We start from the raw sequence: 16,836 nt of genomic DNA, 5'->3' as shown, positions 1-16,836 counted from the left end.
AGCACAAGCTAACACACGTGACAGTGCGCATTAGCACAGTTCCGCCCCGAATTTTGATGGAGAACACACCGGAAGAACGAGTCCGAGGGTCTCCCACCCCCTCTTCCCTTACCACCAACTTTTTCGACAGGACTTTCGGGATTCGAACACGGGCCCTTCAGCACAGCAGACAGCGACGCTAAGCACTATACCAGTTGGGCCGCTGTGTGGACGTTAAACTGAGTTAAATTTAATACCATTATAGCTTTCCGCATCAATGAATCTATTTCTGCGTTCAGCAGCTTTAAAATGCTTGAAGAAAACAAAAAAGTATGGATGAGAAGGGAAAGAATTGATAGTACAAACAAAATAAGATAATGGGTTCTTAAACATAAAACCTTAACTTTGTCAGATGATGTTGTCCTGTCTATAATCGAAATACCTAACAGGGGTAATTAATGCTAGAGTCTTACAACGGATATTTTTTATAGAAATCTGTAACGTTGAAAATTATAATGCGAAAATGAGAACTGAAACTCTTCAGATTTAACTCGGCCTTCGCAACATGTACAAAATCCAACGCTGACTTTCTTTTAATGTTGTTCACCTCATTTATCACCGTTTCTCAACCGATCTAACTAAAAACCACTAAACGGGGAGAAAGGATTTTGCTTCAAAAACAGAACTAAAACTGAAAACTGCCATATCTACCGGTCTGAAAATCATCCTATATCCATGTAAGAATCTCAGCAGCCAAGTCGCAGTATTTTAAGATTTGCCATTATAATTTTAATTCAACGTACCTTCGAATTAATTACGGCCCTTTATTTACAGCATTTCAAACCTGCCTTCATGACCTGTGGAAGGAAGCTCCACAGGGTCTGGGGAAAAACCTGTAGAGAAGACTGAGTTGGAAAACGAAAGACACAGCCCCCAATGTTTGCGAACCAGGAAGCAGCGCAAAAGGAAATGATCTATTTCAGGCAATGCGGTGTGTGAGAGTGTAGGCATTTTTGCTGCGTGTTCCTAACGAGGCAGGAAAGGAACAATGCAAATCACGTGAAATGGCAACCCTCTCTCCTCCTCATCCCCTCCCCCTCCTCAACCGTTGACGTCACAGCGCGCGGGCGTTTTCTCAGCCACATTTTGGTAAACATGTTTACGTCTGAGTTGGAAGAGATAAAAAAAAAGCAAAAAACGCAGAAATAGGAAGAGAGCCCGTGTAAGGAGAGAAGTGGAACGAACGAATGAGCAAAAAGAAGAGAGTGAAGAGGGAATTAAGAAGCAAAAATGAATAATAAAATAAAAAAACAGCCAGGAGCAATGGAGCCACAGATGGCTATGTGAGCGTAAGGACTTGGTCATATTCCGTTAAACGGCGAAGTGTACTGTTTTGCGATCGGGTATCGATCGGAAGGAAGGAAATTTATACGATAATTATCTCGAAAGTGCCGGCCCCGCTGCAAAACAAATCCGCGATGCACGTTTAATGCGAAACGTAAGAGCGGCGAGATGTTTGCGACGATTTTGAAATCCTTGATAATTTTAAAGTTGTTTTGAAAAGTGCGCGGAGAGCTCGCCGTAGCGCTTCTCTGCGCAGGAAAAGGCTGCTGCCAAGAGTCTTGATCTCATTAACAGCTTTAAACAAAACGGGTGACAGGGGAAAATGTATTTATGAAATGGCTATTTTACACCACAAGAAAGGTAAAACCTTCCATGCTTTTTCAAAATGTATTCAGTTTTCAAAAAATTCAAGAAAATTTCTACAACCATTGTAATAAACTACTTCATAAATGTGGTGGCAGCTTTGCATAGTCGGCCAGTTGTTCAAAAAATCTTTTTGTGGGTGTCCTGGCGTAAAGATGCGCTCACCATTATGAAGAATAACTATTAACTTCTTCAGAGCTATCGTCATAAAGATACGGACATCTATGTGCTGGGGCACCGCTAAATGCAAGTAGGATTTACTACTCTTATAAGCAGCTGCCCAGCTTAAAGGTACCGACACCTTTACGTAAGGTCGGTCACTATTCGAAAAGACCTTTATGAAGCTGTACCTGTTAGAGATATCCTCATTTTTATAAAAAAAAAAAAAAAAAAAAAAAAAAAAAAAAACAGCTTGTAACGTGTTCAAAGCGACCTTTGTAAAGATGCGGACACCTGTATGCTGGGGCATCGCTATCTAAGTAGAATTTAAGTTTCTCTAGCAACTGTCCAGCTCAAAGGTGCCGGCATCTTTCCACTGGTCACTATTCGAAAAGACCTTCATGAGGTTGCTCCTGTACAGAGATGACCACACCCATATACGAGTAAAAAGCGGTTTGTAACTTCTTCAAAGCAATCTTCATAAAGATGCGAACGCATTTAAGGTAGAGAACTACTAGGCAATTAGAGATTAAGTTAGTTACTCTGATTAACAAGTGCATAGCAGTTTTCCGACATAAAGGTCGTTGCTATAAGCATAAAGTTTTTGGGAATTGTTTTGAATCAGTTAGAAACTGTATTTTTATAAAGGTGTGCGGAACTCTATGCAGAGATGCTCTTATAAAAGTTTCTATGTTTTCAAACAGTGGCCGACATGTATAAAAGTGCCGTTATTTTTATGATGGGCGACGTTATAAAAGTGTCTCATTCGTAATTTAAGAAGGTATGCTAAAATGCAAAATCAAATTAGGCTTCGAAACTACTTTCGTGATATAAATATTTTAAATTTAAGTTATACTCTTAAACATGCTTGTTTAATTGTTTAATTATACTTTTGGTTTCTCAAGCATTCATTAATGAGAAAAATGGATCCTAGGTGGAAGCTTAACTTCTTTAATTGTACCTAATTTTTACCCTTCTTTCGGTTAATTCGGTAGTTACTGAAGACAGCAAAGCAAGCTAGAATTATGAGGTTCCAAGTTTTGTGCTGTAAGAAAGACTTTCTAAATTGATTTCTTTATAATAAAATATCATTCAAGGTCGGTCAAAAATTGATGGAAAAAATGTGGGAGCGTGTGGAGATGCTGGAATGCAGGTGTCCTAATTTTCAAGTTCAAAATAATCAATTCGTTTTTGCGAAACGCACGTACATTTTACTAATTCAGAAAAAATTCGAAGGAAATTTTAGATTTATGGAAAGAGCATAAATACCATTCGCAGACTATCTTTGCATAAAAACACAATTGAATTGCAAACATGCAAGCATTTTAAGATAACAGAGTTTCAGGCATGATGATCTGATTCTTATTGAGAATTACAAGATACAACAAGATGCCAGCTTAAGCAATCAAGTAAACTTTTCCGGTTTTAGGCCTTTCAACGCCATCTGCTTTGATTGTCAAAGGGGACAACAAGCTTCCACTATATCGGTACTTAATTTATGGATAGTTTTCATCTATCAGATCTGATGTCTAATTAGTTTAGTAAACGGTTTTTGCTATTAGCAGATTAAGTGTTGCACATTTCTGTGCAGATTATCTTAAAAATATTGAATCAATATAACGTTTTTCAAAAAGGAGATCTCGTTCACAGAATCTTATAGAATTCGTGTTCTAGAGAATACTAGTAAGTATCAGTATTGATGCATAGCTAATTCATAACATTATTTGCATAAATTTAAAATTATAATCATTTCTAGTGTAATGAATTTTGTATGATTACGTCTTGATTCTAAAATAATAAAATTTCTTGAGAACATTAATATTATATTCTTATCGCTTGAAAACTTATAAGTTACCTTATAAGGTAATTCTCCCGCATTGTTAGCACGCCTTCGTAGTGTAGTGGTCTGTAGGCTGGGCGCGTATTTACAGAGGTCCGTGGTTCGATTCCCGGCGAGGGCGTTGCTCATTTTTCACATCTCCTGCTTCCAAAAAACCCTAATGACTCTACACTGGCGCCTGAACCAAAAAGGTGGTGGATGATGATTTTCCACACCCAGGATTTGGCGATTGGTTACCCTAAACCCCAGTCGCCATTTAAAAGGGGGGTATATAAGGTACTTCTCTCGCCTTCTTAGCAAATCTTCGTAGTGCAGTAGTCTGCACACTATGCGTCTATTTCCAGAGGTCCATGGTTCAATTCCCGGCGAGAGCATTGTTCATTTTTCATATCTCCTGCTTCCAAAATTTTTTAATGTCTCTACAACTTGTGTGAAAATGTTTTCTGCATATCAATTGTAGTAAAATTATAAATTAAAGAATATTACACATTAGTAAATCACAAAAGAGTATCATTAAATTACTTTAAATGAAAAAAAAATAACCAACTCGATTTATTCTAGTTTATTTTTTAACCGACCCCTCTAAGAGGGTGATAAATTCGATTTTCTGCCGCTATAGATGCATAAAAAATGCAAACTTAAAAATTAAATATCTTAGTTATATTTTTTAGCATGAAAGAGAAACTTCTTGCGTTTCATTTCGTACAATTAATATACATTTTCATTAAATATAACTGTTTAGACTACAAAAACATTAGATTTCGTACTTTTTACAAAACTGATATTTTGAATTTATAAAGGCCAAAATATGAATATTTACGTAATTTAAAACATTTTTGTTAATGAAAATAAATGTCTACAGTCAACGGCTATGAAAAGGCCGGTTAAGGACTTGGAAACTGTTATAGAGGTCTTCTTAGGTAACAAAAACTGGATTCCCTGGGGCTTAAAGCCACATATTCTCAAAATAATTTACAATACGGTAGTGGAAAAAATCATTACGTAAGTAGCGGCAATCTGGACTAGAACAGTGAATACACGTAAAATAAATATTTTAAGTAGTGGGCAACGACAGTTCCGCCTTAGCCCATTACCAAAGCATTATCGCACCACGGCGACTGCACCTGCCACGGTCTTAGCAGGCTTAGTGCCTCTCCACATTAAAGGCAGTCGTGGAGTCAGCAATAACAGCTGTTACATTGCTACAAAGACAGGCAAAATATAGAGATCTTTACCTTAATTCAGCCGATTATGAGTACAAGACGTCGCTACTTCATGTTCATTCAGCGTAACATAGAGAAGGTATCCATGCCTACACAATAAAAATCAATAGACAAAAGTTTTCGGAAAATGCAATCTGCATATATACAGACGTTTCCAAACTCGATGGAGGAGGTGGATGCAGCGCTTTAATAAAGCATAACAATGAAATTATACAAGCATGGAAAGGCACTTGAGATCAAAGAATACGGTATTTCAAGTTGAAATGGCTGCAGTTAGTCAAGCCATCACAGCAACGGAACAGTTTGATAAGTACATATTCCTCATCTTCACAGACAGCCTTTCTGCTGTTTATGCAATCCGTAATCCCTGCCATCCTTCTACACTGATAGCCGACATCCAGGGTTTGCTTAGAGCGAGAGTCGAAGGACTATTCAAATCTTCTGGATAAAGACAGATGCTGGATACCAAAAGAATGAAGAAGTTGATGACCTCTCCAAAGCAGCAACAAAAAACATCAATTTTTCAGCCTGCGTCCATTCTGCTACCTAGATCTCATCTCAAGAGAGAGATATGGGAGATAGCGTTTAAACAATAGCAAAAAGGAATGGGATGCAGCTCCTTAAGGTAAAAGAGTCCATATTTTCTACCAAAAAGTTTCCAATGATCGACTTATCTTGCCACCCTTTCAAACAAGATTTATAACGGGTTACGGCTCCTTTCCAGAGTATTTCTGTAAAAGGGGATTTGTCTCAGCGAGGCTGGTACTCCAGACTATTATATAACAGCATGCCCTCTCACAGCTGCTGGTTAATGATGCGCCATTCATGCTCTTCTTCATTAAGCAGTCTGCTCTACTCAGAAAACTTAAACCTATAACGGAAAATAGTGTGCTATTTAATGTATGTATGATGTAACCATGTACACTGCACAAAAAAATTTTCTGTATCTCCCGTGCTACTGGGCCGATTGACAAAATTCAAATTGCGTTTTTCATGTCTCGAAAGCGCGACTTAGGATATGTATTAGATTGATATATAGCATTGTTCTAACACAGGTATTTTGACACAAAATGAGGCTTTTTTTTAATAACATACCATTTTTTTCCATATTTCGATTCTACGACTCAAATTATGCCTAGATATTAAATTTTGTAAAATTTGCTGCGAAATTTAGGGAGAAATTCAAAAATTTATCTTGGCACAATTTTTCAGTTTGAGCCAAGAATAATTTACTTGGCGAACTTCTTAATATATGGCAACCAATTTCCCTTTCCCTTCTATTATGCCGGAGCGGGAAAAAAAGTACCTCGTTCCTACCTTTTTACATTGTGCATGAGCGGGAAAAAAGTCATATCGTTTCGACTTCCAAATAATTTTAGCAAAGTGTCTAAACCACATTCGATGTTTTATCGCTTTCAACAAATATGCCAAATTTCAAAACGCGTCAATATATAAATTAACGTATGTCTTCGGAAATTTTGAATAAAAATTTGTTTTGCAGATATGCTTAGAAATACGTCTACTTTAAGATGATGGTAAAATTTTTATAGATTATAATTCCATTTTTTTTTTGAAAAATTTATAAAAATTATTTAAAAATACAAATTTTAAAAATAAATCATGAAAAATGGGTGAATTTTATTTGGAATGAATCTGAATTTCGAAATGTGAAAGAAAGAATCAAATAAGTTTAATAAAAAAAAGAGAGATTAATAAATATATACACCAAACTCAATTAACATTAAGGAGCTAATTTTTTAAAAACTACTCGTGAGATATTTACATAACTTGGCAGTTTGGCTTAATTTGAGTCGTAGACTCGAAATATTGAAAACGCTTGGTATGTTATTTCAGAAAAAGTCCGATTTTGCGTCCAACTACCTATATTAGAACAATTCTATATATAAATCTAATACCTAACCTAAGTCACCTTTTCGAGACATGAAAAATGCAAGTTGAATTTCGTCAATCGGCCCAGTAGAACGGGAGATATAGAACTGTCACCTTTTTTTTTCTTTTTCCCCGCAGTGTACACGAACACTCTGAAGTAACTAACGTATCCACATAAGCTATTAAAGCAAAATGAACCAAGATAATTTATGTGTGTGTCATTGTAGAGGATTTACACTAATTGTACTCTAATTGTCATTGGAATTTCGTATAGGGGAGTGCTATAACATCTAGTTGTGCACCTCTTTTTCTTCATTACAATCGGTAATTCCAACGTTCTATGGCTAATCATTTTGAAGTTATCCGAGATACATACATATATGCTTAAGAATGTCACGGAAAAATTCTTTTTGAATCTAATTTAAACGCATTTTGTAATCCGTTTTGGAAAAAACAGTCCTTTATTGTGTCCATACGTACAAATATCACACAAAAAAATGGATTCATGAATGGTCGACATGAATATATCCTACCCGAATTTTTACAATGATAATATTTCTTTTGCTTCGTACAAGAAAGTAAAACCGTGCAAGTAAGGTAAAAATTGAAGGCGAAAGTATTCAAAAATCACAACGTCGGAATTCAACAGTAACAATAATATATATATATATATATATATATATATATATATATAATATAATATAATATAGGGTGGTTGTATATATATATATATATAATGTAGTATGATCAAAATCGTAAAAAACAACCTTATATTTAGCGTAGGTATAATGAAACACTCAATCGATTTCGAGGGCAGCTAAAGGTCCCTCCTCATCAGGAGAAAGAAATACATAGAAAGAAGAAAATAGGAATCACAGAAACACGTGGTGCTTATCAGCACTGCACGTGGTTATAACTAGATTTTTAATCAGAGTTGCACTGGCCGCCTACTTTTACTGAGCCAGGCTGTCTGATCAAGCATAAAGAAATATTAGCGAAGTTAAAATAGGGAGCGAGGGCAAATGCACATTACGCTCAAAATCTGAACTTCAAATAATGGAAAGCAACCACTGAACGGATTTTTATACCCTCTGGTAGTACCAAGTGCGAGGAGGTAACGCCATCTATCGGCAAAAATAATTGAATTAAGACAGTAGAATTTTAAAGGCATTAGGAAGGACTGGATTGGACTTCAAATCATTAACTAAACTTTTTAAATCTTTGTGAATGTGAAAAGCCTCAAGAAAATCCAATTCGCCTATGGAAGAAGCCTTTTGGATGATTTTTGCAGGCCCAAAATCAAAATTATGGTTAAAAGTCCAGCTATGATACGCTATTGAAGACTTGTTAATTTCCCCTTTTTTGACATAAGATTCATGTTCCTTGATACGAAACTTCAACGCTCTTTTTGTTTGGCCAATATATCTTAAACCACACTGACATGATATACTATAAATTCCCCAAGAATTCAAGACAGAAACGCAATCTTTTAGAATCGAAGAGTGAATTTTATTAATAGGGGAGAAACCGACTTGAAAATTGAATTTCTGGAGAATCCGTGCAATTTTATAGCTAACAGAAGGATAAAATGGAAGCACGACAAGGTCATTGATATTATTTCTAACAGTGGAATGTCTTCTTGGATGGGAATCTGAAAATTTTTTGACGGCTTTATCAATAATCACGGGAGAAAATCCACGGTCAATCGCAACTGCTCTCAAATAATTAAGTTCATTGGTAAGCAAAGATTCAGAGGAACAAACTTTTAGCGCGCGGAAAACATAATAGTAAAAAGAAGCCATTTTTTGCTTAACAGGGTGGCATGACTTGGCATGGGGTGGTAAACAAACTGCAAAGGGTTTACGGTACACAGTGGTGCTAAAATCGGTTTCATTGCGGATTATAAGAATATCGAGGAAGGGGAGGGAATTGTTGGATTCAATTTCAAGAGTGAATTGGATGGCTGGATCAATTGAATTCATAATAGATAGAATCTCGGATAAATCCTCTTTATAACCGTCAAAAAGTGCGAAAGTGTCGTCAACATACCGAATCCAAAGACGAAAAGATAATTTATCAAATAATTTCATCTCAAAATAGTGCATATAAATGTCAGCAAGTACCGGACTGAGAGGATTACCCATAGCCAATCCTTCAACTTGACGAAAATATGCATTTTGGAAAACAAAGTGGGTTTGACTTAGAGAAACTTTAGTAAGCGAAACCAACTCATTAATTTCAGTGTGTGTGAAGTGAAATTCCCGAAGCCTAGTTTCAAGACAATTTAGTGCTGCTTCGACCGGAACATTAGTAAACAATGATTTGACATCAAATGAAACCATAATGGAACGAAGTGGGGAAATATTTTTAAGTTTATCAATGACTTCAACAGAATTTTTTACAGTGTGAATATTGTTATCAAGTAGAGGAGAAAATCTGGAAACTAAATATTTGGCCAAAGGATATGAAGCAGTGCCTATGTTGGAAACAATTGGTCGAAAAGGAATACCGGTTTTGTGGACTTTTGGAAGAGCATAAAGTCTAGCGCAATTAGTAATAGGCGGAATAAGTGATTTCTTCAACTGAGTTGGCAGAATGTGGGAAGATTTAATAGCACTTTTTACTTTCATGAGGTCCGAAGTTGAAGGATCTTTAGGAATCGAGCAGTATGGGCCTTCATTTATCAATTTAGAGACTCCAGTAATATATGTGTGTTTGTCCATAACAACGATCTGTCCGCCCTTATCAGCTTTAGAGATAATGATATTAGTATCAGAATGAATTTCACGTAAGATCTCATTTTCCTTTTTGCTAAGATTAGAACCCAAAGATTTATTGTTAAAATTAACGTTATGAGTAATTAGGTGGCGGATTGTATCCTTCTGCGTTTCGGAAATTTTGGAGAATTTAAAGGCTTTCTCTATAGGGGCGATGATTTGAGGAATTGAAGGTTTAGATGTCTTAGAAAAGTTGAAATTATATTTTAATACCTTTAACTGATCCTCGAAAGATTCCTATTGGAGATATTAACGATGGAGTTAACGTTTACAGTGGGAAGATCAGCTAGATAATTGGGACTATCCGACTGGTGTGTGAGTTTTTGGAATTTAGAAATGAGCACATTTTTATGCCGTTGACAAACGGTATCGGTTCTAGACCAGGATGTATGTTCAAATGAGGAAAAATTTTCAGTGGAATTAGCAATTTTTAAATGGAGGTAATATAATTCAAATTCAATTTTAGATAAACGTTTGCGTGTGTCCCTTATAATGTGACGAAGAAGTGCCAATTTGAATTTATGCAAAATTTTTGAAACGTGAACGGAAGCTTTAAGGCTACATTTCACATGTATAAATTTGGGAATGAAATTTTGATGTTTGCATTTAAGTAGAAACTGTAGATGATTCAAGAATTTCGTACGCTTAAGGCGTAACTTACAAAATCGGTTCCTGTCAGTGGACATATTGTGAAAAGGGCACAAGCAAGAAACAAGTGAACAAAAGAAATGTAATCCGAAAGTCCAAACAAGTAATTACTTATAACATGAAAAAAACACCAAAAAATAATGAAGACAATTTTCATCAACAAATGACAAAAACATTCCAAAAGAAGAGAAACATCCAATACTGAAAACCAATAGCCACGTGGAAAGAAGCAACGAAAGTCAAAAGTGTTAGAAATAATATCAATGACCTTGTCGTGCTTCCATTTTATCCTTCTGTTACCTATAAAATTGCACGGATTCTCCAGAAATTCAATTTTCAAGTCGGTTTCTCCCCTATTAATAAAATTCACCCTTCGATTCTAAAAGATTGCGTTTCTGTCTTGAATTCTTGGGGAATTTATAGTATATCATGTCAGTGTGGTTTAAGATATATTGGCCAAACAAAAAGAGCGTTGAAGTTTCGTATCAAGGAACATGAATCTTATGTCAAAAAAGGGGAAATTAACAAGTCTTCAATAGCGTATCATAGCTGGACTTTTAACCATAATTTTGATTTTGGGTCTGCAAAAATCATCCAAAAGGCTTCTTCCATAGGCGAATTGGATTTTCTTGAGGCTTTTCACATTCACAAAGATTTAAAAAGTTTAGTTAATGATTTGAAGTCCAATCCAGTCCTTCCTAATGCCTTTAAAATTCTACTGTCTTAATTCAATTATTTTTGCCGATAGATGGCGTTACCTCCTCGCACTTGGTACTACCAGAGGGTATAAAAATCCGTTCAGTGGTTGCTTTCCATTATTTGAAGTTCAGATTTTGAGCGTAATGTGCATTTGCCCTCGCTCCCTATTTTAACTTCGCTAATATTTCTTTATGCTTGATCAGACAGCCTGGCTCAGTAAAAGTAGGCGGCCAGTGCAACTCTGATTAAAAATCTAGTTATAACCACGTGCAGTGCTGATAAGCACCACGTGTTTCTGTGATTCCTATTTTCTTCTTTCTATGTATTTCTTTCTCCTGATGAGGAGGGACCTTTAGCTGCCCTCGAAATCGATTGAGTGTTTCATTATACCTACGCTAAATATAAGGTTGTTTTTTACGATTTTGATTGTCACATTAGCGTGTTTCTCTTCTAGTCTAATGTATGATCTTAAATTCATTTAGTGCGAAAACAAGTTACTACTACTTGCGCAATTGCTGCAAAGTAAGTTAATAATAATTTATTTCCTAAACAATATTGATTAATTGATTATATTATCTCCTAAGTTTAATTAAAGTAGAAATATTTTAAAAGAGTGAATCCATACTAGTAAGTTATATTTTGAAAGATGTTTTGAAGTAACTTGAAAGTAAAATGTTAATAATGTTTTAACGGGGACTGTAATTAAATCATCATGAAGAACAAAATTTCAATTGTAAAAGGAAAAATTAAAAAACATGTAATCATTGTCATTGATCGGAAATTAGCTGACTTTTCAAGGGGAACAAACCAACTCCCGTTCAATGAACAATAATTAATAAATAAATACGTAAATACGAAGGTGTTTCGTCTTTACTCGTGTAATAAGGTTAAGCCAAAGCGGCAATTCTAGTCAGGCCAAATATTTCCGCGAATAGAAGGGATTATGAACCAATGCTGATACTCAAAGAACTTATTTCTATGAAGCATTTTAGCCAATTCAATTTTGAGTGAAAAGCAATTTCTGTAGGGAATTCCGAAAAAACTCGAGTAACCGTCCCCCGACACTCCCGTGTTTATGCATTTTAGTTCTATATTAATTGTAAAAATTAAACATTGGAAATTGTCATTATGAAATAGAATTCAAAGTATAAAGTTGAAATAAACATAGAAGATTACAAAATAAGATAAATAATGCAAACTTTGTAAAAACAAATCAAAAATAATATAAATCAAAAATAATATAAAAATAAAAAATATAATAAGAACAGTGAATGTACATGAAGATATAAAGGCCAGAAAAAGTATTAAGTAACTTACATTGCTGTTATTATCATTATATATTATTCTGAAATTTTATCATAAAATGAGAAACTTTTTGCAAAACATAATAACTACTGTGCAGTTGTCATTTTTCTGTTTTAAGATGAAATATGCCTGCCACGAATCCTGAAATCTATTGCTTCAAATAAGGTACACTACCTACGTCTCAACCGAACCTATGAAATCTATGAAAATTATTTCAAAGCTTTATCTTATCAATATTTCGTGTTCATATTGAAACAAGTTAAAATAATATGACTAGAGAAAAATAAAATTATTTACTATGAAATATAACACACAGCTGAATACTATTACAAACAAACTATAACATATCCACATTGCCAGAGAGTCTTCGAGAGTGATTCATAAAGAGCAGCTATTAATATCATCATTTCCTACCTAGTTCATAGAAAATGTATCATTTGCTTTGTCAGTACCTCTTTCACTCCCATCAGAGTTCAAATATGCCATTATCCGTCTTATGGTGTTACATTATGTACAACAGATATCCCAAATGTATTAGCTATTCCATTAAAAACTTAGGTTCCACTAAAAGCATTAAAGCTTGAGGGCTATTATTATATAAAAATAATAATATTAGTCTAATAGTATATGCTTACAGCAGCAATACAAGTTCAGGCTTTTGAAGTTTAATTCAAGTAATTCAAAATTGCTATTAATAATGAGAAATCGAATCAATTAGCTGTACTCCTTGATTCTGAATCTGTTTTTCCCTTCCCAAAAGGCTATTTGTATAATCAGCTAACAGAAATATATGTTTCAACTTCATTAACATTTTCAAATAACTCCTTTGTTATCCTGTTTTCATTTTTCTAGTTTGGAATACTCAGAATAAGGTATGAGCAGGGCCTGATCTTCGCACGTGGAAAACGGGACTCGTGATCCGGTTTTCAAATCCTCTTAAAGTATTTAAAGTATGTAAAGTATTGTATATTTTCTTTTTAAATTCTAAGTTTTAAAAATATGAAATCAGAGACAGAAATGAAATGTTAAACATAGTGTTTTAGTTTTTTATGCTTTTCCTTAAAAATCAGACACCGAACCTTTGAAATTACCCAGAAATAAAGACAAGAAAACACAATTTTTCACTACTCGGGAATTAATTGAGTTTTTATGAAATCAATGAGAAGATCTGAGGAGCTTGTTGTGACATCAAGCTTTCCAGTATTAGTGTTAAATTGCACTGCTTAGCAACAATGATTTCGAAAACGGTGAACGGGAAAATACGTAAGTATCCTATTTATTCTTATCTCGAAACCTTAATTAAAGCCTATAGTAAAATGAAAAGAAATATTTAGGTTCTTAACTCATTTTTCAAGTTCTTTAAAAAAACAGACCCTGGTTTAAAATGTGTATGTTTACATTGTATTCAAACACATGGAACTGAAACTACCAAAATAAAAATGGGGAAACGCACTTTTTTGCTTAAGTAAGTCTAAATGAAAAACATTGAATGCGAAATACTTTATATAAATTGTGCTTTATCAGAAATATAATTTACATCAATGACATCTATTGTGTTGAAAAAAACTCGAGGAGGGTGCCCCAATAGGTTTTGCACCGGGCCTTCAGTTCTCGAAATCGAACTCTGAATTTGAGAACTTATGCTGGGAACTGTTTGATTTATTACATTTAGTTAATCATTTTGAAGTAGTTTCCCATGAGTTGAGAAACTGAACTCTTTAGTAAAAATTTCTTCAGTAAACATTTTTGTCAAACTTGTTTGCCGCAAACACCGAGTAGATGAAATTATTTTGCGAATGACTTAGCTACCGTTGTTTAGACTTTAAAGTCGACAAACGGCAATGAATTATTCTTTGCCATGATTCAGCTGGAATGTGATAAAAATGATTATAGCAGGGGTGGCCGTTCTGCGGCTCTCGGGCCACATGCGGCTCTTTGAAGGATTATTTGTGGCTCTCGATAAATGTACCCGAGTTCCCTTGTCTTTTTGTGTTATTATCTATTAAAAAATTATTATCGTTCCATATGTGTTTCAAAATGTCTTTTAAATTACTGACAACAAATATGAAAGACTAAGTGAAACGTTGTAATAAATTTCATTTCCGTCCAAGTTAACTCTTTCGCATCGAGAGAGGGCAAAATCTCTTTTCCGCAAACATCGAAAACGCCTTGTCTACGAATTTCTCCTGGAATGCTTTTCCTTCCCCCTATGATAAATTAAGTACTACAGAGCTAACAATAACGACTTAAGTAAAGCGAGAATTTCTTTCTCGGATGCTTTCACCCTGTGTGAAGTTCCCCCCTTGGGACAGGATTGCAACTTGGGGCATTAAAAGCTAAACATTGACGGTAAACAAAGAAAAGAGAAGGTGCATTAAAATAACAGAACTACTTTTAGTCGCTTCCAAAAAAATGATTGACGTGTCATTTAACAACACCTAAAAGCAATCACTAATGCTTTTAGGGGAAAGGCTCAGGTGCGAAGCACATGTTTACAGGCGCCTAGGCTAAAAGCCTCATCCTGAATGTAACACATTGCGATTGGCAATGACGTTCCTAGCATAACATGATGAAGTAGGCAGAGAATTCCAAAAATATGGTATTCTCAGAAGATGTTGCGATGATGAGCCGTTCGTATACCAACTCTGGAGAAGCAGATAAACTGCCTAAGAAATGACAAAGTCTATTCTAGTCTTCAGATTCTGCAAATTTTAAGAGTAACATTGCTGCTTGAAATCCGGTTTGTAGTTTTTCGGCTGAGTTTCTTGCCGCTCTGATCTTCCCAATACAGGATATGATGGCAGTAAGGAACGCGTTGATTTTCTCATCTTGTATCCAATTAAGGGCATCGTTTGAGTCTTTCGGCGGGGGGGGGGATTTATCCTTGCAATTTCTCGCTGTAAGTGACTTGTAGGAGGTTTTTATTCAATGGGGTATGGGTTGTCTTAGAACTTAGAAAGTTTTCTTCCGAGAATTCAGGTACTTTCGGCTGGGGAGGACTGCTTTTTCTTTCAAACCTTTTTTTGCATTCGCTGCAGCCCGTATAGCTGCTCACGTGGCACAAAATATGCATTTAGGCTTATCCTCCGTTTCATGTCACATTCGTTACTTCTGTGCTGTTTCCCACACTTCACACACCTCACCGGATTACTGCAACAGTAATGAGAGTGTCCAAACTGCTGGCAGCGGTAGCATTGTACGGGGCTTTTCTTAGGGTTGAATTTTTCAATAACGACGTTAAAGCTGAACATTTTATCTAGCTGGTGTATCTTGTTTCTTTCCGGGGTTCTTTTGATTTCAAGGAGGTAGATGGGTAGGTTGATTTTCTTTCCTTCATGACTTTTCGAAAACTGTTTCGCTTTTAAATAGGGAAATTCTTGAACTTCAGGTCTTGGACTATGGTATTTTCTTTAATAGTGGCCGGGAGATTCTTCATTATAACGCGGATCGGTTTTTCAAACTGGTAGGAATGGAAGGGTATTTTCTTTTCTGGAAGGAGTTCACTCATCAAACTGTAGTCAGTCAGATTCTTGGTGTATACAAAAATCGAGTTTCCCCTCATTTGTGAATCGTGGGCTTCTGCACAGTGTATCGTGAACAATTCGTCCCACTTTATCCAATCCATTTCACTTTGGACAATACAATCGGTGGGGGCGGGTTCACATCGCCGGCTCCTCCTACTAGGCTTTCCTCTTCAATTTTCCGAAGTATCTGGAATCGATTTTCCTGCGGTATCTCCATAGGGACTAGCTTTTCCTGAACTTTTACGGTCTTCTTGGAGGAAAATCCAATTACCTTCTTTTTCATTGAGAGTGGCATTTTGTTCCGTTCGTTGTCTTTTGCTGTTAAGCTTGGTAGTTTCTTTGAATATTCCATCGCTAGATTGACCACTTCTTCAGGGGATTTAGCAGCCTTTAGTCATTCTTCAAATTCCCTGTGGCGCGTCAGGTGATCCGTTCCGAATTCCTGTATAAGCAGCTGTATTTTTTCCTCTCCGTAGTCCCGCATTAATTTCGGAAATTTTTCCTCTCAGGATCTTTCATCCTTTTCATCTCCGAAACAGCGTTATCCGTTTTTGCTTTCACTTTTTTCCTGAGTCTGGGGTCCTTCAAAACTTCTTCACGTTTCGATGTGGATGGTAGTGAGAAAGTCGAGAGTCCTGAGTCCGTGCAATCGCTGGCTTCATCGTCTGTATTAACTGCCCTAAAAAAAGGACATATTTACCGTGTAACCCAAAGGGTCACTCTCAAAAGTCAAAGCAGTGCTCAGTCAAAATGCTAAAAATACACTAACCGACCGCCTAACGGGACTGGATCAGTTCAAAGTTCAGAATCGCGGAGCTAACCAAAGTGCGTCCAACACTCTCGGATTCACAGCTCGGTTATGCTAGGGGTAAGGAAATTATTCAGGCGTTTGGGGTGTCCAGCCGATGTCTGAACGCAACTCCAGACCGATTTTGAATTTGTAAACCGCGGAGTATAAACACGGAGTCATTATACTCCGTGTTGTAAACTTTCATTGCAACGGACAGTTGACATTGTGCTCTGAAGGAAACAATTTGTATCACTCTTGCTACGGATATAATTTGTAATCTGGAATTTTTGGTAAG

The 16,836-nt window shown here is 35.8% G+C and overlaps 1 long non-coding RNA gene across 1 annotated transcript in view; it reads left to right on the top strand.

Moving 5' to 3' along the window:
- The first annotated feature begins 892 nt into the window (after positions 1 to 892).
- LOC118202046 (uncharacterized) overlaps positions 893 to 16,836 on the top strand; it is a 66,317-nt gene continuing 50,373 nt past the window's right edge. The window contains exons 1-2 of the long non-coding RNA XR_004760349.2: positions 893 to 1,683; positions 13,080 to 13,177. This is a non-coding gene — a long non-coding RNA (uncharacterized LOC118202046). The remainder of the gene's footprint in view (positions 1,684 to 13,079; positions 13,178 to 16,836) is intronic.

The sequence above is a fragment of the Stegodyphus dumicola genome, chromosome 6 (assembly GCF_044657685.1).
Source record: "Stegodyphus dumicola isolate Sdum_Otavi_A_Nest chromosome 6, ASM4465768v1".
NCBI classification, from domain to species: domain Eukaryota; kingdom Metazoa; phylum Arthropoda; class Arachnida; order Araneae; family Eresidae; genus Stegodyphus; species Stegodyphus dumicola.
This window is presented reverse-complemented; position numbering and strand designations above follow the sequence as displayed.